General features: G+C 45.4%; 1 protein-coding gene and 1 long non-coding RNA gene across 15 annotated transcripts in view; one reads left to right on the top strand and one right to left on the bottom strand.

Moving 5' to 3' along the window:
• Positions 1–9,604: 9,604 nt before the first annotated feature.
• Positions 9,605–12,433, bottom strand: LOC138067419 (uncharacterized). The gene is made up of 3 exons (XR_011141279.1): positions 12,332–12,433; positions 11,184–11,214; positions 9,605–9,644 (listed from the first exon to the last, which is right to left on the bottom strand). It is a non-coding gene; the product is annotated as an uncharacterized lncRNA (long non-coding RNA).
• A 734-nt stretch (positions 12,434–13,167) lies between these two features.
• CPT1A (carnitine palmitoyltransferase 1A) overlaps positions 13,168–22,014 on the top strand; it is a 44,870-nt gene continuing 36,023 nt past the window's right edge. The window contains exons 1-2 of one of the 14 annotated variants that reach the window (XM_068944572.1): positions 13,168–13,301; positions 17,154–17,258. The gene's annotated coding sequence lies outside the window, so the exon portion shown is untranslated. Of the gene's footprint in view, positions 13,302–13,419; positions 14,745–17,065; positions 17,259–22,014 lie in introns of those variants that run through there. The other 13 variants (XM_068944571.1, XM_009668445.2, XM_009668459.2 and 10 more) reach the window with 13 other exon arrangements.

A 22,014-nucleotide genomic window follows, 5' to 3' on the forward strand; every position in this document is an offset into this window, starting at 1 on the left:
TGTTATAGCAGAGCGGGGAGCCTTGGCGTGCTGTTATAGCAGAGCGGGGAGCCTTGGCGTGCTGTTATAGCAGAGCGGGGAGCCTTGGCGTGCCCTTTGGTGCAGGCCTGTATGAGCCCATAGAGCGCAGCACGGGCCCATACGAGCTTGGTACGGGTGCATATAAGCCCATAGGTCCCAGCACGGGCCTGTACGAGTCCGTAGCGCCCTGTTCAGGCCCATAGAAGCCCATAGAGCCCGGCACAGGCTCCTCCAATCTTGGAGCAAGCCCATATGAGCCCTTAGGGCCCAGCATAGGCCCTTACAAGGTCGGCATGGGCCTTTACAAGCCTGTAGAGCCCGGTGCCAGTTCATATAAGCCCATAGATCTTGGCACAGGCCTGTATGAGCCCGTAGCACTTGGCGCGGGCCCTTACAAGTTCCGTGTGGGCCTGTAGAAACCTGTATAGCCCCATGCAGGCCCACACGAGCTCAGAGAGCCCAGCACGGGCCTGTATGAGCCCATAGACCTTGTCATGGGCCCATACGAGCTCGGTGCAGGCCCGTCTGAGCCCGTGGAGGCCCGCATGAGCCCGCAGAGCCTGACATAGGCATGTTCAAGCCCACAGGGCCTAAAGTGGACCTATACGAGCTTGGTGCGGGCCCATACAAGCCTCTGGGTGTTACGAATTACACGCTGTGCTAAGGACTTTACGCCCTGTTCGGCAACCATCAAATTGTAGGTTCATCTTTAAGCACGTGAGCACTGTCGCTGACGGCACGTTTAAGTGGCCTAAGTGCTCTGCTGGACTGCAGCCAGAGACTCAGGATCTCACAGAGCTGAACCCTCTGTAGTGTGGGAAGAGGAAGGATCTGCAGCTGACTTTGCCCTTGCTCTTGATCAGAATCCATCATCATAAATGGTACAGTGCTGCCTCAAAAGTCAGGCAGTGCTGTGTTCATTCAAATGTAACCAGAATGCAGGTGCAGTAACAACTACAACTAGGAATTTTAACCAAATACCGTAGCTTCTTTAGGCTGCATGTACACTATGGATTGTAACCTAGAAGTACCTGGACAGGCTTCGAATGACCTACCTTAGACGCTGAAGTCAATGAACTCTAGGAGTTCAACACAGTCTAACTTAGCACTCTGCAGCATGGGGGTAAATCTTGTTATAGCTACTGGACTTTTTCACCAGGAAGCTGTGTCTTTCACGTGGCACAACCAGCTGGCTCATCATCTTCAGGACCTGTGCTTGGAAAAAAAAGAGCCGAGAGGCCAGAGCTTGCAACAGCACATTGCTAATCCACTGCAAACCTGCCATTCCCAGCTATAGCCTATTGCTTAGCTTAAACTTCCCCTAAGAGCCCCACAGATTATGGGTCAGCTGAAAATGGCGTATAATGAATGATACACAGCAGGTAGCATGGCGGCCAGGTGAGAACAGAGCGGGGAGGCTTTATTAAAACCTACCTCCTCCTGCAATGGTTGCTGGACTGGCTAGTGCACTGGGGCAAGAGAAAGTCTGGCAGCAGCAGACAGTAGAGCAGAGAGCAGGAGAGCTGATAATGTCTCATGCAGAAAGTTCACCCCAGGCTCCCAGGTGGTGCCAGGTTCAGGCTGTAGCTGAGAGAAATAAGTGAAAGCAAGGTTGGATTTCAAAGGAGACTATCAAGGCAGAGACATTTCTTGGGAAAACCCTGTCCTTTTAACGAGGTTTAATGAAACTAAAATGCGTCATCGCAACTTTCTCGCTTCAATAAGGTGAAATGTTTTCTTTCAAAGTTAATGTTCAGTGTCACTTCCTTTTCATATTAAATATTTCACTGTTCCATTAGCGATATATATAGAGCAAAGATTATAGCCAGAGGTCCTGCTTTGTAGCTCTGACTCACAGAACGTAACGCTTCACTCTGCATTGGAAGAAATGGGGCTAGCTGCACAGTACAGTGGTTATCGGTGACACTTTCTGGCTCTCAGGGAGAGCATGCTGCTTCGTTTTCTCCTTCTTTTGACTTATGCAAACAGCTTGAACAGGCATCAAACCACCTCCATCTTATCAGTTGTTGTTATTCGTGAGATCCTGCTGGAAAAGATGCGATTATGGCACACTCATTCGCCCTGTCTGTCAGCAGGACGGAGTGTAAACACCGGAGTAGGTGACAGGGTACTAGCACCACTATTTACACAGGGAGAGATAAATATGTTACTAAACCTCAAAGCATGTGCCTCATCCAGCTCAAGAGTCCATTTTGGCCAAGGGTGCTCAGCGCTTTTGTGACTGCCTTCCTTTCGAAAGGACAGACTGGTCGAGAAGACTCCTTCCACCTATTTGTCCCCACTATTTGCTTTTAAAGGCAGACTCAAAGGTCTCTTGACTGCAGCAAGCAAAACATTGGCTGGGAAGGAGGGGAAGGAATGGGAAACTCTCCTAAATTTTCCCAGTAAATCAGGTTATCCTGCCATATCCTTGACGTTTACCTGTTGCATATACCTGCCTTATGCGTGCCACATAGAGAGCTGTCTGCTACCCGCACATGCGGTATGCACTCCTTAACATGCCTGGTTCAGGCACGGAGCATGGAAGACAGCAACCTCCTACATATGTAACTCCAGGCAAGGGGAACCTCCCTGGGTAATAGCTGCCCATGCAATGTTGGTATCTCATTACATCATGGAGTGGCATATTCCCTCGGAGGCTGCAATTACCATGCTGGAAAGTCAGTCGTGAGGTCCCAGAGCTAATAGCATTATCAGTGTAACCACACCGGGTACTGGAGAAGGATTATGGAGGTAAGTGCCCTGCCAAAGCACAGAGACTGTGCAAGCTTGTCTGCGCTGTGTTATTAGCATAGCTGCTGAAAAATAGTGATGATTGCCCCAGGAGCCTCACCATAAAGGCTGACGATGAAGGGGGGTGACGGACGTTAGCTAATCCCCCAAAAGTATAATTGCGTTTGCATGGATACTCATGTATTTGGATACGTTCACAGGAAGCCTGGCAGAACTGTGCACTTTTCTCTTTGAAAGTCACATCCTGCTTGAATCTCATGAGGGAGAAGATAAGTGCAGACATCTGTGGGGTGCCTGCAATGTGTGGGAGTTTGTTTGCTTGTTTCTAACTTTGTACCAAAAACAAGAAAAAAAAAAAAAGCCTTAAATTTTCAAAGGAACCTAATAGAAGTGACCACTGAACATGGGTGGGAGCAGAGCTCCCATTTAGCTCTGCACTAAGCTAATTTTGCAAATGCAGAGATCAGAAACTATTTTAACAAATTTCAGGCTGCTTTTTTAAGAACATTGAGCTTAATGCAGGTAGCCCCATGCTCACGAGCAAGTGACAAACAAATAACAAGAGATCAGTTGCAGAACTCGTAAGATTAAAAGAGAACCCGTAATTTGCCTTCCATCTCCAAACAGAAGAACTAAAGATTCCCCAGATTCAGAAGAGCACAGAAATTGCCAAACTACATAAGATCGCTGGGTAATCTAGGCCAAAGCCTGGCTTTTGACAAGTCACAGCTGCTTCAAAGGCAAGATCAGAAAGTTTCACTATGAGCAGTCTGTGCTTTGTGAATGTCTGTTCTTAGCAGTTACGTTGGATTAAATCCTGACACAGAAGACTTCCAAGGGTTTTTTTTAGCAATAGCCACACGAGGGCAGTAAGTCCCATTTCTTACTGAAGGAAATCTTTTTTTCCTGTGGTTCTGAACAAGCTGCCCAAAATACTTATTCAATATAACACACACAGCTGATATTTACACGCTAAAAACCTAACATGCGACAGTGAAATACCTGGCTCACTTTTCAAAGGGCTGCAATGCCTTCCAATTAGCTGACCTCAAACTTGAGATTCATGAAAATAAGGACATTTATTATGGACCCATTATTATGGCCCCTTTTAAAAATGATACTATACTAGGGAATGTAATCGTCTTACATGTTTTCTTTCTACAAAGTCATTTTCAGGTGTTTGTATCTAACAACAAAATCTGTCTGCATAAAGCTCCTGATTCAAATCCATTAGCTTTGTAGAAAAGCCACCTAAAACGAGCGGCAGAGTCGTCAACGCTTTGCTACAAACATTAGGCCTGTATTAAGGTATCTTGAGAAATGCTGTTCTGCTATTTTCATAGACTTCGGTGGTAGACAGCAGTAATCCTCTGCATTCTGTGATGTTTGGGAATATTGCTTTTCTCCGCTATTCATCATTTTAAACCGTTCTGAAGGGTATTGTTTTTGGAGGAGAGGTGCCATCTGAGTCCCTTCTCCAATTCAACATATCGTCACACGAGAGCGCACTGAGATTTCTTTACGCTCCGTGCTTTTAATAATTCCACCTACTGATGACTTGCTAAACTTAGCCAATTCTTCCTTTGATATTTCCATTCCCTCATTAAGCTGCAAGAACATATTTACGTGTGGTGATATTCTAGTTCTCCAGCAGGTGATTTGTGCGGTTCTGAAACCCATTAGCTTCCCTGGCACGAATGCAAATAAGACTAATTCTTCCAGGCGATGTGTGCAAAGGCTCCAGGATGCAGAACATGGGGTTTTGCAACAGCAGTTCCCTGGCTCACAGTACTGTAAGAAGCAACCTGACAGTTCTGGCTTACCTAGGAAGCTGACCTGCTACAGACCTACGGATCAGTAAACCGCCTACAAAGTCATGTCTATTATTTTTTCTATAGGCAGTGCAAACCAACTTTGCGAAACACATTGATGACTTGTGCTCACAGTCACCTTTCCTTATCAGCTCTCCGTTCTTTCTGTGGTTTGGACGTGTGTTTTAGATAGGTACGGGTAGAATTTGTGCTTGGTGCGCGACCACAAAACTGGGCAGAATTACACCAAACTAACTATTCAGTCACAAATATGGACAAAGTCCACTGGATGCTTACGTCACTTACAAAAGTCAGCCAAACAGCACAGAAGTACTTGGGCACTGCTTGTTTTACCTTCTGTTGCCCATCTTGAGCGGGGCTGGAGTTAATGTTGGTAAATAGGTCAGGAAAACGTTTTGCTTTCTGGCTGTAATTGTTTTTTATTACTCACTAGGGTGGTTTGATAAACACAATGAGACAGTTAAACGTGACTAAATACTTCAGTTTGTCCAGAAATCAAAAAAAATTATAGAACTATTTATCCAAAAAGCCACTCTTTCACCTGCCTATATCTGGGTGAAGAGCACCACAAACTTCACTGCTTTCTGCTCCAAATATAAGCCACTTTTTCCAGCCTTGCTTTGCTTATATTGAATACATAGACCAAGGTGTTCAGGAAATGTTGAATTATAAAAATATAAAGGTAATGCATTTTTCCAATTAAGTGAGGAAGAAAGAACAGTAGGACAAATTGTTCTTTCTGGAAGGGGCTTCCTCACACAAGGAGGAGAATAAATATTAAGAGCAGAACAGAGGGCTATAGAATTAACTAGCTCCCAAATTAACTTCTGAACTGGTAATTCTTCAGCCTTTACACAATTTTCCTCTCTGGTAAGGCACCAGTGGTAAAACGTTGCCCCCCCTGCCCCAAAACTTACTTGGCATCAGTTATTGCATGACGGATGAATGAAAGATTTGGGTTTCTACTTTAAAACATTTATGAGCATTAACTGAGATCCTGATCTTGCAGTTTGGTGCAGAGGACAGATGTCTGTGCCTGCACTGGGGGGGGGGGGGGTCCATTTGTACACAGAGTATATATGAAATCTCAGCGTCAGTGCACGTATGCATCAAGGGTACTGACGTTTGTGAGCGCGTGTCACTGCTTTGACAGCTGGGCTGCATTCTCCCCCTCCCCCCATCTTGTTAGGGGTCCTTGAGAGCTTCTGGAGATGTTTGCCCACCTTTTAAATGCACACGTCCCCTCTCGTCCCGGTAAGGATGCAAAACTCTAAAGTGTCATCAGGATCAGCACACGCAAGGGGCACAACAGGAGCTGGAGGGGAAGAAAGGGAACACAAGTGACTGCCACAGGAACCACGCAGGCAGTGAGGCACTGAAACACATTTTTACAAGGGCTAGCCCCACAAGTCCCAAGAGCAGTCGTGGTATTTGCTGCCACAGCAAGGACCCAAGCGTAGCTCCCTCAGCAGCAGCCTGCGTGCCACTGCTGCAGGCGGGGAGCTGTGGCAGCAACCTAGATGTGTAGCAAGGCTATGCAGCGAGATATGAAGCTGCTTTTCTTCCAGTGCAAACCGCCCCTGTGCTTAGTTTAGCCAGAGTTTCCATCTGTCTGCTTCCAGTCATCGCAGGCCTCTCCCTTCTGGGACTCTCAGCGGTGCTTGCCTTGAAAACTAAAAGCACACAGCTCGGCTGTGCAATACCCTGCCATCGCTGGCCACACTTGTTGCCTGGCACTAGCCTTCTCTTGCCCTGCTCCACTTTTTGCAAGTTTTTCCCCCTTCTTACCCATTCAGCACTCTGCTTCACTTGAGTTGGTGGTGCTACAGAAGTTAAGGGAAACACCTTGCAAATAAATTGCCTTTTATTATGGCTGCAGATATAGAAAGATAAGGAAATTCAACAGAAAAGGTACAAAGGTAGGTTGTAATTGTATGTGTGCACTCAGCTTTTACTGAAGATGAGACTTGTACACATTGCAAATCTAGCTACAGGGCCTTAAAAATCTCTTCTTTATGCATTACACCTTTGAAATTGAGTCTATGGAATGTAGTTTTTTCGCAGCCTGTTTATGGAAATCTATTGGTGGAGTAAGAGAGCAGCAACTACAGGACAGATAGTTTTTACTTTGGCATGAACTTTATAAGGAAAAGGAGCTCTCTTTCAGGACTTTGCATAGTTAGAATATCCTTTTCTTTCTTGAATCAGTGGTCAGGGAACAGTGTGTAAATAGCAGCACTGTGAATCTTAGATTGCTGTGATTATGGTGTTTAATACTAAATACTTTCTTTGGCTCAATTTGGAAATGGACTGGCATTAGTAATAGATGCCAGGAGAAGCTTGATGGGCAGTTTTGGTTTGATCCAGATTTCCTGTGGTTGCCAGGAGGTATTCTGAAATGTAAAGCAAGAAAATGACAACGCAGCATGCAGAACAGCAGAGTATGTCCTCACCCAGCTGTACTCATCACTGAGCAAGGCATATCTGAGTGAGCCTGGTAATTAATAAGGAAAATGCCATAATGAAGTGTGGATGTTCAGCTATGGGTGATCTGCCACCATTTGGAGGGAACAGACTACACTAATGCAGCATCACTACATAACAGACAGCAGTCCTAGTGGGTGTTGCAATCCTTTGGGATTTTGTTTCATTGAGACAAAAGCTATGAAGGAAGTAGAAGGAGAATCTTTCTATCCATTCAGCTGGAGGCAAGCAGTCTTATTTTGTGCATTTTTCATACTCTCTCAGATGACAAAATCAAGTGAAATAAAAGTCTCTCCTCCCCACCTACACCTGCACAAATTGTTTTTTGCATGGCCTTCCCATGGGTTCTGCTTAGCTTGAGTTACGAATACCCTCAAGGATGTAGGCTGATATGCCTTGTCCCTAAAGTCTGCAGTGCAGCAAGGAATTGAACTCAGGCTTTCCTCGTCTTAGGCTTTGACTGTAAACAGGAGATCAATCTTCCACAGTCTCTGAACACAGGCTGCGAATTACTGTAAGGCACGTAACTGGTGCATTAGAAATCAAACAAATATTCACAAATTGCTAATGCCATTGTCCTTCCAGACCTACGTGGGTGACAAACGCCTAAATGGTTCTGCTTTCTTCTACTAGTTCGCCGTACGAACTAGCACGCACCATAGCTATTGCCCCACGAACAAAAAAAAAAAAAAAACTGCAGTACAAACCCTTCTAATTTTACCTAGCTTCTGAAACCAAACTATACTATCAGTTTGTGAGTAAATACGAGTCTTTGAGTGACAGATTTTCTGCTGAAGGTGGATTATTTGAAATGTTTTACAAGTGGACGTTACAGTTCTCTGGTTGCAACGTTTCCTGCAGCTTTTGCTACTTTGCAGGGTCCTTTGCAGGTTGTATTTTTCACTTGTTCCGTTACCTTAGGAAACCTCCCACTGCATATTTTCCTTTCAAAGCTTGGCCAGGCTCCATTTGTCAATATATCCTTAGGTACATGGTGTGAGGCTGAAGTATTGCCCTTCATGCCTGGGACATGGTCCATCTTCTAGCATCCGGGATAGTGTCAGGAGATCCATATTCCTCACCCAGTGTGACTGCGAAGGACAAAGCCAAAGGTCATAAATACACAGCACAAAGGAAAAACAACAGAGGCGGAGAAATGAAAAAACAGAAGGTTTAAAAATGTGTGTGTGGTGGCAGGGGAAGGTCTTAAACATTCATTTTAAGCTTTGGAAAGGCACAAGAACCTGATTGTCTCAATGTGTAATCACCAAGTGGCAAGAGGCAGACTTTCAGATGTGTCACTTGTTGTGAATGCTCCTACCAGATAGGCTCTTGACTCATTTTTCTGAGTAGAGGAACCCCCACAGGCTTGCCCAGAAGGGCTGTCACACCTGTATGCCATCAACTGGCTGTACTGTTCATTTTGCTCTTCAATGTATACTGAAAACAGATCAGGAGATAGTGAATTAATTGGAACATGGTGTTTTGACTATGCAGATGTCACTTAATTTCTTCTGGATTCTTCTGCCAAATCCTCTCAGGCGCTTTTAAAAAGTCCCACACCCACAGTTACTTGATTATAAATTTAACCCTTCCTGAAAAAATGTAGCTACCTGCTAAGTTTATGGATGTTTTGGTCAGCAGCATATTACACCCACACGTTAAGGTCTGTAGCGTTTTAATGTTTCATGCAGGCTGCGAAGTGGACGTTGATTAGTGTTTTGTGCCCACTGGGTTCAGGTGGTCCCTCCGCAGGTAATGTTACAATAGGTAACATTATCCGAGATGCTCAAAATAATAAGTCCAGATACTGGCTCAGAACCCTCGCCATGAAGAAGCCTTGGATCCGATCTGGGGAAGTCAGGTGAGTTTTCACCCCCTGAAAAGTTGTCATTGTGTCATTTGTAATATGATAACATATTCCTTACTCGTTAAGTGGCATCTACAAGTGTTCACTTCTCAAGGAGGCTGTAAAGCCCAGCTAGTTTGATGGCCTGAAACATGGGCCTAGGGCACTGGAAAGGTACATTTGTTTTGTTTTGACCTATAAACTCTAAGCAAAACCTGCAACGTGCTCACCTCACTCCGGAAAAATTAATGCACTAAAAGTGAATAATCAGATTTTAAAGGGGTATTGTTTAAGAGCAGAGGGGTATATTTATTCTCTCCAAAACCTCTTCCCCTGGGGCAGTCACAGATGCACATCATAGGTCCTCTCCTAGGTCTGATTGCCACAGGATGGGCCGATAGCCCTGTTGACAAGATAGTCAAGCCAAGTTAGTAGTGGCCATTTTAGCTGGTTACAAAAAAAAAAAAAAAGGGGGGCAGGGCAAAACATGATAACTCACCTTTCTCTGCTTAACTATTGGTTGAGTTTCTACTGTATCCTCTTGAGAACATATTTAAGAATGAAGAAAGATCAAGCCAGATCCAAGTCTCCCTTTCCTACGGCACTACTGAGCTGGCAGAGTTTGGCGTTACTCACCAGTGTTAATGACAAGGGCTGAGATGATCAACTCGCAGAGCACTAAGGGCTTGGGAGACAGGAGTGGTCTGAAACACATAAGAAGAGGAGTATGTCACAAGGCGTAGACACCATTAGTGGTATGTGAAATCACTCAGGGACTTCCCATAGTCAGTAAGGTGTAGTATGCAGTGTTGCAACTGCATCAAGTTTGATTCATGACGTAAAATCCTGCATCCCTTTGGATACCGTATTTTGTGCGGGGTAACACATCTCCCTCATCGTCTCACAGAAAGGCAATTGTGGCCATTCTGTGAGTGTGCATGGGTGTGTGTGGGGGGGGGGGTGAGGGCGCGTGCAGTGTCAGGGCCCTGAGGGCAACCCCCCCAACCCCTCCAACATGGTCCAGATGTCTGGCCTTGAAGAAAGCAGCTGGAAGAGGCTTTGCCAAGGAGTCTCAGCAGGGCTTGCCACTTTGCTCGGGAGTAGTTTTTATGCTGCAGCTCTCATCCTTTTTCCCCCGAGTGACACTGCAGTAGCCGTGCAGCGTGCCCCTGCTCGGCCACGGTCCCTGTTGATCTAGACCATGACCCTGACTCGCTGCCTTGACTTTCCGGCTTGGCTTCAGACTCACCTGAAGCGGCCATGGCCTCACCTTGTGATCTGGTTCTCCTGGTTACCCTCACCGGACCTGCCCTGCTCGCCACGCTCTGGTGTCGTAGGGCTGCGCCCGTGCCGTTGAGGGCATTGCCCTGCCTGCCTCACTTTTCTCCCCATTTTCTCTATCCAATGCTTTTCTCCGCAATTTTGGAGCGCTTCTTCAGTTACTACCAATTTGTTTCGCCACTCTGGGTTGGGTAAGTTGCAGTGGGGCACTGAGTTACTAGTAGTTACATCCTAACTATGAAATGGATTCCTTCATTTTCAGATAGATGAACATAACAAGATGGAGAAAAAACGAATGGTCTTGGTTCTGTTTCAAATGAAATGGCCGTGGTATTCTGACTAGCCAGTAAACTGGGAAAACATCTGCTCAAGCAACTGAGACTGCACCCAATAATTTTGTACTCTGAAGGCCTTGAATAATCCAGTTTCAATAAACAGAATAATTCAGTTTCAAGACATCAAAGAGAAATGCTCATCTATATTACAACTGATTGACTCGAGTTACATGAGAAACTGAATTAATTCAAACAAACAAACAAAACCAAAAACAAAACAGAACACCACAAAATCACTTGGGGGATAGTTAGGTTTCTTAATTAGAGCCAGACTTAAAAGTTTAGCGCTTTGACATTGTTACAATCTGTCAAAAAATAGACACAAGTAAAAACAACAAAAGAAAGGTGTACTAGATAAGAAAAGCTGCTACAAAGAACACATGTTGCTCGTACAGACGCCAAGAAGTCTTGAAGGACTGGGAGAAGCTGACCAGATGTGGTTGATTCAACGGCTACATATACATTGAAGCAAGCTAGAATTATTGCAGTCTGCCTAGGCACAGATAAATGTGGCCTTTCATTGATTATTTTGATTTCTTTGGATTGCAAGGATCAGAATGAATTCCTAGGGGGTCAGCCACAGCCTTACAGAGCTAGGCATATAGGGTCTTTCCTGATGGTACTCACCAGTCTTTAGAAATCAGATGTATGACAGTCACTGGGGAAAAAAAAAAAAAGAAATATCTTTACTGGGCAGTAAAAGGCATCTGTAGAAGCTCAGGCCATACTGCAGGCTTGCAGATGACTCCAGTCCCAGCCATGAGAGGCAAAATCACCTTATGGCCTTAGCTGAAAAGACAATATGGTTAGCAGAGAAGATAGAGAGAGCACTTTAGCAGTGCATGTGGCTACAGTTAAAGAGGGACCCTATTTACAGTCTTACTCCAGCAAGTATCTAACTTATGCTCCAGGTAGATTGATTAGTGCGTGAACAGAGCCTGGCCTAGGTGTCAACGGCAGCACGACTGGGAATCAGTGGCAGATCGTCTGTAGTAGCAGGTTTACATCTGCCAGCTAAATAAAGCCAAGCCGGGTTTGGCTTAGTTACAAGCATGGCCAACTCATACAACGCAACAGTTTTCATGTCTTTACCAAGTCTAGCTGCAGGGGGCTGAGAGTCATGATAAAATAAGCACTCTATCTTGATGCTCCCTAATTCATGACAGCTTGCACAATTATTTGGAGAACAAAATAAACAGCACCAACGTCTGCTTCCAGCTGACTGATTCCCTCCTGATTACTGTGGAGCTGAGAATGTTGATGGGGGACTAAGACATGAAGGAAAGTCCTGGTAGGAGGAGAGAAGACCAGCTTTTGTTTGTTTTCTTAATATTTCAAAGGTTAAAAGCACCTAACAGGTAAAAAACCTAGCAAGACCTTTTAGGATGTCTTGTGCATAATGAAAAACATGCAGATGACTTTTTCTTTTTAAACTACTCGTGGAACACATGCAGACCAAGGGGTCATAGGTTATTAACTGCGTTCTTCCAAGATTTGCAGTCCTTCCTCTGACTGTCCAAATTACATTCATACCATTTAGGGCTAAAAATATATAAAGATGGAGGCTGCTGAATCTGGGGGCGTTAACTAGGTTTGCATGATTTAATCTTTTTTTTGTTCTTTCTGTGCTAATATTAGTCATTCTAAATCCTTCTTCTTTTTTCCTCCCTCCCTCCCCCCCCTTGCTTTCTTCTGGGCTTTAGGCTTCCTTCTGAAAGAACAACATCTTGTAATTGCTCCATTAGGCAAGGAACATTAGAAGGGTGATTTCTGACCAGCGGTGGCTTTTCTAAGGGAAAGGCTCCATCCGTAGCGCCCGTGCTTCTGGATTTGGTCATATGTTTGTGCATGCACTGCCTTTGGAGTCTTCAGCCACATCCTGGAAGTTGCAGCAGGCAGGAGCATGTGGCTGGGTGGATCTGCCCACAAAGGCAAAACTGTGAATCCCAACTCGTAACAGTTTAAGTAAGAGACTTCATCTTTACAGCATTGCAGCCGGATAGGCCGTGACCTCCCTGAGAAGGAGCAGCCCTCCTGCTGTTATACTGAAATACAAGACCATGAGAGAGAGAGAGTCAGCTCTGAGGTCTTTAAAGTAAAAAAAAAAAAAATAGCTGTATCCGCCGGGGGAGGGCAGGCTGCAGGGCCCTGCCCCGGGGAGGCCATCTTGGCACCTCGGCTGCACCTGAAACAGGTCCTCCACGCGGAGCGTTTCCCCAAGGCACACCTTTTCCCTCACAACTGTACGCCTCCCGGCGGCCTCTCCTCGCAGCCCCTGCAGGCTCCCTTCCCCAGGAACAGCCGCCCCTTCCCCCGGACCGGGGGAGGGAGGGTCGGTGAGCCCAGAGGTGCTGCGCTCCGCCATGACCGACGCCCGCCACCCGGCGCCACACCCGCCCGCGCCCCCCCTCCGGCCTCCCCTCCACGTCTTCGCCAGGCCTCTCCTTAGCTCCGCCCCCTCCCTGCGCTTCCCGCCAATCGCGCGGCCTCCCTCCCGCTCCCCAGCCTATCGGCGCCCGCCTCCCTTCCCGCCTCCGCCCCGCCCCCGCCTCTCTCCCCCCTCCCTCCTCCACACCCACAACCACCACCACCCCCGCCCTCTCCCCCGGCCCCGCCCCCTCCCCGCCGGCAGCCAATGGGGGCGCGGGCGGCAAGTGCGGCTCTCGCGCAGGGTGGGCGCGGGCAGTGGCTGGTTGCTGCACTCGGCTCCTGCTCGCGCCGCCGCCTCGTCGCGCGCCGGAGCCGGTGAGCGGCGCCAACCGCCTCCCCTGCGCCGTTGGCGCGGCGCGGGGCGGGGAGAGCGGAGGCCGGTGCCCCCGGGGGGGGGGGGGGGGCAGCGCGCCGCCTCCCCGCGCTGGGGGCCGGGCTGGGGGGGGGGCGGGTTGCGATCGGGGAATTGGGGGGAGCCGTTGGGCTCTTTTTATTGAATGATCGTTTGGGGTGGGTGGGGGGGGGGAGAAGGAGAGGGTGAGCGCGAAGCTGCGGGTTAAGGGTGCAAGTGCGCTTGGGGAAAGCAGCGCAAAGGCGAGGTCTGTCCTTGGCATCCTGCTTCGCGTTTTGTCCTGGCTTCGGCATGAGGGATTTGTTACCGCAGGTCGGGGAGGCGTTGGGGCCGGGGTGGGGAGGTGGTGCAGTGCTGTGAGGGGTGATTCACTGAGTCTTTAACGCCCTATAAGCAAGTCCGGAAGAAAACCGGTGGCCTGCGGTTTGCAGGTTAGTGGAGCTGCTTTGAGGCATCAGCAGGGTGAGTGTGAGGTCTCTAGAAACGCGCAGGCGGCTTAATATCGGGAGGGGTTCTTAAAGCGTGTGTGCATGAGAGTTTTGTGAATTAAATACTTAGGTGTTTGGGATTTTTTTTTTAGGGTTTTTTTTTTTTCGGTGACTGGTCCATTTGCTTATAGGATTGGCGGTTGTGACGCTTATAAAAACCGCAATTACTGTAAACTGCTTTCGAAATATTTAGAACTTTTCCTGTCCGTATTTTGTTCGTGACGCTGCCGTGGGAAGGCTGGTTTACTGGGTGAGAATACTAATCAGACTTGTTGCAGAAGGTAGGTTGTTAAGATTTTTGCGGTATTCGGGATGTTCTTGCCTCGTTTTCACGCAGCTTTCATGCTCTGAGTTACGTTTTCGGGCTTAGATAGGAAAATCGACCCGAAATATTGCTTCAGTCATTTATAACCCAGTCCAACGCGGTTCTGCAGCGGGAAGGACGCCTTTGGGAAGGGAAAAGTGTAAAGTAGGGTCAAGACAAATAGTTCATTCTTTCTTTTTATCTGGCAAGCTACCAGCATTTGCAGGACAATCCCTTTGAAACCCTGCAATCTAGAGGAGATTACGATGTAGAGAACTACTCGCTTCCTTATCACGTTTGTAAGGGTGCAGCATTGAGAATGGGGAAGATCTGCCTAATGCCTTCACACCTCTTCTCTAACTCAGTTATGTTTTCCTGAGTGGCCTCTTGAATTTCCAGATCTGCAGGCTATTTTATTCTAATCGGATGGTCATGTGCTTTCTGATCACGGTGAATGGCCAGAAAATAAGGTTTACTGATGCTGCGGGGTGGGGGGGGGGGGGAGAAGGAGGAAGTATTGCAGTCCTCGGTGGTGATCAGTAGGCTCCCTCCCTGTGGCGATCAGGTCGATGTAAATGAATTCTCAACTTACAGTATTACGGATGACATTGTAGGTGAGTATGACGTGGGTCTCCATGAGCTGAGGCAATGTCACTTTACGTGATTACACAGATACAGGGCTGTGTTGTAGCAGATGTCAAATCCGGCGGCTTGATTTGCCAACTGGCTGTTCTGAAGGCTTTTTTTTTTTTTTCTTTTTTTGGACTGTTACGCCCTTGATTCATGAGCTTCTTTCTGACAGAAAACATTATTCTTGGTGTGTAAAAAAAAAAAAAAAAAAAACCCAAAACTTTTTATGACTGAAAGCTGTAATAGAAAGGCATGTTGCAAGGCTGAGGGTCTTTCCCCCCCCCTTCCTCTTTTCACGGTTTGGAGCCCCTCCCTGCGGGAGCCGCTGCCCCGCAGGTGCCGCACCCGGAGCGCCCCGGGGGGGAGGGGGGGGGCGCGGGCGGGGCCGCGGTCGCAGCGGCCTTTTGTTGTCCCGGGCGGCGCGCTGCGGCGGCGCGACCTTTCCCCTACTTCTCGGCGGCGGTCACGTGGCGGCGGGCGGGCGCGCGCCCCCGCGCGGGCAGCGAGTGTGGCGCGCGCGCCGGTGGAGAGGGCGGCGCCGGGGTGGGGGGGATTGAAGCGCCTTTCTGAGGGCAGGTGCTTCCTCACCCCAAACTGAGGCAGGGCCCCCTTCTCCCCGGGTTTTGCGGGGGGGGGCGGAATCGGGGAGAAAGGAGGCAGACCAAAGCACGTGTGTGTGTTTTAGTGTTTTTTTTTGTTGTTTGTTTGTTCTTTGGAGGGTTTTTTTTTTTTTTTACATTTTTCTTTATTTCTCTGGAGCCCTCGGCAGGTAGCTGTGCTCCTGGCAGGAAGGCCGCTCGCCTCCGCCGAGGTGATTGGCATGCCAGATCCCGCGACCGCAGCGGCATGTCTTTGGAAAACTTGGGGTAAAAGGCAACTCAGGTGGAAGCTCGTTTTAAAATAAATATGGAAAAATGGCATGCAGACCTCTGCTCGTTTTCTTTATACTTCAAAACCCGTCGCCTTTGTGCTGCGGCATGCTGTATCCTAGCCCCAAACTCCAGATGTTAAGGAAAACAAGATCTAAATGGTTGAAAGGCAGCCCTCTCTCCCCTGTATGGATTAACTGCATTTCGAATGGTCTGTTTAAGTGTTGGTAAAATGTTTGGGCCTGGTTCTTCAGTCTTCGAACCTGGCATGCTCGTACAGTAAATAGTCATTGAACGATGCCTTCTGTTTGGTCACCAAACATTGTAGTTAGTGTTTTAGGCCCAGGAAGACGGGCATCTGACATGTCTGGTAAAAGTGTTGCCATTCTAGAAGTGTTACCACAGCAAAGGTAAATACTGTAATTCTGCTTTACTGCATCAGCATATATAGAAGCTAATTAGTGCGAAGGGAGAGAAAACGGGTAAAATTACTAGAATCTCAGTGTCCCAGATGTGTCTTACTATAACAGCATTAAAAAAGCCCAGAGGCCAGAGCCTTTTTTTTTTCCTGCATAGTACAATAGCTGTGCAGTGCTTTAGTTCTGCGTGCTTGTGTCTTACTCAGCAGGATTATTCTGAATTTCTAGAAGGTCAGAAGAGGTGGCTCTTGCATGGATCTGTACAGTATAACATGTATTTCAATACAGACTAGAATAATGTTCTAAATAATCTAGAAAGAGTACAGTATGTCCTACTCTATGTTTAAAAAGAAAATTGGTAAGTGATATGACAATTGTAAAAGTTTCTTTTTTTTGATTGCAGTCGAGGAGCATATCAGTGTTTTACAGGTTAATATTGTTTAGTGTTAAGCCGTGAATTAATCGTCTGCTATAGCCAGTCCTTTCTACACTGGGTGTCTCCAGTCTGATCAGGTGGTGGGGAGGTCGCTTGCTATCCTGGTCTTCCTGCCCAAGGTGCCAGTGAAAGCAGTCTATTGTGTGAACATCCCCCCAGCAAGAAATCTGGATGGGATCTGTGTTTCCTGTATGGAAACTTAAAGCCTGCTGGCAGAGACTTGTGTTTAAATGTCTTAAACTGCAAGCTGAAACCAGCTGTGATGTCTAGCTTGTAAGATCACTTTGCTTACCGCACTACCTAGTTATTTCCAAGGGCTCAAACTACTGATGGCTAAGAGGGCAGTAGACGAACCTTTTTCTACCCCATTTTTACTGTCTCTGACCTGTTAAATGAGGGCAGACCAATCCGGGTAGTAAATTCATCCGTTGTAATGGCAAATACTGTTTCAGAACTGTTCTTTATGACTGTTTTCTCAGTTTTTCTTAAACCGTTCCAGTCTCTGATCCAGTCCATCTCAACAGTTGAAAGCTGGGTGTGAATCGAAGCTCAGACTGTTTTCTCTTGACTTTCTATTTCAGAGCTACAGTAGACTGTTTCCCGTTGCTGTAGTTTAATGGATATTAGCAGTTAATAGCATTGGACTGAGTCTGCCTTTTACTGTCTTAGCCTGAAGTTCAAGATCCCATCTGCAGTGAGTGAGCCTAAGGGGAGACTATTTCTGCGAGACAAGTACATCTTAAGTGCTCTTTTGAGGAAGAAGGAGCTCTTCAGGTATGCGAATGTTGCATTCACTCCTTCTGCTTGTCTGTCTGTGGGATGTTTGTGTGGGGGTGCAGGTTTTCTGTTTTAATCTCTTCCTTTTCCCAATATACCTGTCTCCCCAGTTTCTCACTTGGGAGAGGGATAAAGAAATGGGGCAAAGATTCCAAAGGAAATCCCTGCGGCACGTAGCTAATATGCACACACACATGATCCTAGAAAACTGCTGAGGACAGGGCACAAGCTGACAGCATGTGCCTATGGCTTTGGGACAGCGAGTCACTGCAAGCTGCTTAGCTGTTCTGACATCAGGCTGCCTGCTGTGGGTGAGGTTTGCAGTAGGTCCCCCAGTTGCTGTACCTGGGGGAATACATTTATTCTGTTCTTCAGCTTGGCTTGAATCACAACACTTGCTCATTTTTAGACATGAGTAACTTGAATTCTAGGGGACCACTGCTGTCAGCTGTAGGGGAACTTAGTTATGAGCATGGGGAAGGATCGCAGCCAAGGGTTAGGAATAACCAAAAATGAGAACTTAAAATGTAAATGTTGAATGATGGGAGGAAGGGGAGGCTCCTGTCTCTTTCAACACTTTGCTTAAGCAACTTTGAGCGTGGACTACTAATTTGACCTTGAGGACCCTCTGAGTGTCAACTCTCACATATGAATCAAATGCAAATTTTAGGGAACTGAAACTGATTATTATGTTTTAGCCAATTTCCATTGCAACTAGAGTGACATGAGAGAATCTGTCAGTTTAATTTGGTTTTCATCTAGATTAAATGATGGTTGGTTCAAGTTTTGAAGGAGAGTGATCATTTTGTTCTATGTTCATACCGTAGCCATTAGATTCACCAGAGAAGCATTGTTGAATGAATTTCAGTTCTCATCCACGCACGTTTGCTGCATAGGAGTGCCCTGATTTCATTTATCTCAGGCTTCTCTAAATGATTTTGTGTGTCAGTAGCCTTATTAGAATATGGTTAATCACTGTAAAGTAGGTGAGTTCTTGGTAAGACTTGAGAGCAGCAAGTATCTGCCTATCTTCTTATATACCGAACAGCATGATTAGATATGACTAAAGGTTAATATGTGAGGAAGGTCTTTTGAAATAGGAATTCTTGAGAGGATAACAATGTCTGGTTAATCTTTATAGTAAGTTCAGAAGTCAGCTACTTGCAGAATATCACATGACTTGTGAATAAGCCATCGACTCTTTCTGAGGTTCTAGTGTCTTTGCAAAAAATCTAGTATACGTTGCTAGAAAGTGGTATTACCTAGTAGAATATCCAGCAAACAGGTGGTTTTCTGGGCATCTGTTTAAATGCTTGAGCTGTATATTTTGTACTGTTTTCTGAAGATTCTAGAGATCAAAACTTCAATCTCCTTCGGGAGGTATAGTGACTTTTTTGAAAGTTGTATGTGAATATATGAAACTGCCGACAGCTTTGATCTTTGTTTGGATTTCTGTTAAATTGAATGGTTTTACTTCAACTTTGGTTTTAATTTTGTTCACATATGTGTCAAAGTAGCACCAGATGCATGTGAATAAACTTTTTTGTTTTTTTGCATCCTTAAGCATGTTTGGTTAGCTACTTTACTTAAAAAAATGAAAATTCTGCTGTTGTGCTAAAGGGTAAATTATATCAGATAGAAGTGAAGCAGCACTTGCCTAAGAGCAGGTGAGACCTCGAATTACTGAGTCGATGCTGGACATTGCTGTACAGCATATACTGTAGTGAGAGAACTATTACGTTTTTAGCAAACTGTGAAAATGCTACTGAAATCACATTAGTTTTATTACTGATAATACAGGCTCTCTTAATTTGGTAGGAACTATACTGTTTACGCACACCCACCCACCCCTTGTGTACTGATGCACTGGTGCTTTCAGCAAGGGCAAAGTTACTGGAGTAGTGTTGGGGGGGGGGGGGGGGAAACAAAAAAACAGAAGTGGCAATCTTACTGCAAAATCGTAATAGTATGTTTTTGTCAGTCACCAGAAGTTTACTTTTATTGAATGTTTGACTGCTACTAATTTGACTTCCGAGTTACACTCTTCATTCAAAGCCATTGTACTGTTTATGCACAGGTTTTCTTGATCCACTAAGCTTATGCTTTTTTTGAAGCAGATCTATGATAAAATCTCTTGCATTGAGTTACAGGAAGAATCTCTGTTGATAGGATTATTTAAAACTGTGCTTTTGAGAAAGTTTTTGTATTCATATACAACATGAGCACAGCTAATGATGAAGTGGGAGTTTTGTTTTTCTGTAGGTACAGACCTAGCTGTAAATGGGATGTTTTTACAAGTACTGACCAGTGGAGTCAGTGTTTTGTGTTGTACTTAGATGACCCCAAAATTCTAAACAGTATTGAGGGAGCGAAAACCTTTGCATGACTTGATTCAGAATTTTGCATTCCTTTTCTATATTGATGATTTTTGTTCTGAAGCCAGTATTGAAATACTAAACTTTGTAATTCTTTCCACCTCTTCAAAGGTGTTCTGTCACTTGTTTTAACTTTGTTTCTCTTCTGCTGAAGTGGTATGCCTGGTACATGGGAGTATAAAAATACAATGAAAGGAAAAGATGCTCCCTGTAAGGAAGGCCTTCTATTCTGTTGTATATGTGATACTTGTTTTCTTCTCACTGCTTGCAGGACTTCAAGCTGTCCCTTTACTAAAAGGATATGTGGGTTTTTTGCAATCTTGCCAACAGTCTCTGCAGTTGTAAATCCATCTGCAGGTTGGGTTCCCCCTTTCCCCCTCCCCCCCCCCCCGACCTTTGAAATAAGTTTGGTAGCTACTACTTTTGCACTAAACATCTGGGAGGGTGTCAGACTGATACACTTCAAATCCCCTGTGGAATTCAGGCAGGTGAAGACATACTTAATGAATGTTGCGTGTGAAGTTACACTTACAGAAAGTTTTTGTTCACCTCTAACCCTTTACGTTTGTATAAGAAGAGATCCTGCTGCTTGATATAATACTTTTGATACTTTTTGTTTTGGCGACCCTCACTGTGCAAGTCTTCAACCTTTGCTTATCCTTAGATTTACATCCACTTCTGGGATGGCTTATAGAGCATTAGGTACCATTAAACTGTGGTTGATGTCAAAGTGGAAGTAAGCTATCATACTAGCAAGTTATTTTTGGATGTTGGCACTGGCTTTGTGCTTCAGAACATGTAACTATGTTGCCAGTAGATTGTCTAGGCAAAGTCCGCCGCCATGGAGCGGCATCATTTGTATACTTTGTGTAGGTTGCACTGAAAGTTTGGACTGACAGAGGAGCATCAATAACAGAAATCTAAAGAGAAATTTGGCATAATCCATGAAGAGTCATGGGCACCTTCTCAGTCTTGAATTATCTTGCTTTTAGTTTAGTTCTGGTGTGAAAACAATGGATTTGAGCGTAGACAATTATTCGCTTACTTATATAAACTAAAACTGTTATTCATGCCTAGTTTTAGCTTTCTAGGAAAGTAGAAAATGCAAATTTCTGTAGTAACAAAAGCTTACAAAACAGGCAAGAAGAAATATATGATCGCCGTCTTCTACACAGACAGCAGAAGTGTTCTACTGTTTTTAATACTGGCTCAGATTTCACTAGGTCTGACCTCAGACTCTTGGAATTTAGTGATGTATTCCAAGATGCCAAAATATGCTGACAAATGAAGATACTAACAGCCTGTTAGGAGAAAAAAGAAATAAGGTTTCTGAATGTCTATTTCCTTCCAAAAGCTGTAGCAAGGTCATCTCCTGAAGAGAGAGAGATTTAATTGGTATTATTCCTTAGAAGGATTGTGTGGACGAGAAAATACTGGATGAAACCTTTAAGGTTTTCAACTTGTAAGAATTCTCAGAGTTGGAATCTGTTAAGAGAGAACTTAATAGGCAAAACACTCAAGAGCTCTCATGTATTGCTTCTTGGAACATTCAGACGGTAACTTCTCTATTTGTTGATAGAAGTGGAAGTTCCCCCCCCCCCCTTTTCTTTGCCTATTCTGAAGCAGTTTTATTTCAAAGGCATTGAGCCAATTGCTTGGTTTCCCAAGACCTTCCAAGTTCAAGATGTCTAGCTTTAAATGGCGAGCTTAATATGGCTCTAAGTGTTAGGGCATGGTCTGTTTCCTGACTAAAATTGGATTGAATGTACTTTCAAAGTGTTATCCCTCTCCACTTCCCATGTGGAAAACATCCCTAAACAATGCAACTGTAAAATGATTACTATCACTTTTTCCTTACCTGTCTGTATCTCTGTTTGCCCATCTGAATTTTACAGTTGTGAGTGGATTTTAAGAAAGAAGCGAGAAATTTAAGGTTAGGTTGCCTTGCCTTTGCCCCCAAGTTAGAGGTTAAGCTTGCTAATAGGAATTTGGCAGGAGGCAGAGGACATTACTTCTAGGACAAGACGTTTCTCATTGCTGTTTTTGTGGTACCTTGTATCTGCATGAGGTAAAGGCTTCCAGGCTCTTCTGAACCCAGAAGAGAAGGTGCCATCATACTTGAAGATGCGATGTTTTCCAGCTTGCAGCATTGAATCACATACTACTGTAAACGTGCCTACCATCTTTCAGCAGCCTATGCTGAAACTGCCTCTGGCAGTTTGGGTGCCAGAGATGTCTCTTTGAAGGCTCTGACAGCATGAAAGCTAGCTTGGGGTGATACGTGGCAGTGTTTTCAGAGAAACTGCATGCAATGGTCACTGCTTTTCCAAGAAATTTGTTAACCTTTGGTCATCAAAGCAAAATAGTTGAGGAGACTT

The sequence above is a fragment of the Struthio camelus genome, chromosome 5 (assembly GCF_040807025.1).
Source record: "Struthio camelus isolate bStrCam1 chromosome 5, bStrCam1.hap1, whole genome shotgun sequence".
In the NCBI taxonomy this organism is placed as follows: domain Eukaryota; kingdom Metazoa; phylum Chordata; class Aves; order Struthioniformes; family Struthionidae; genus Struthio; species Struthio camelus.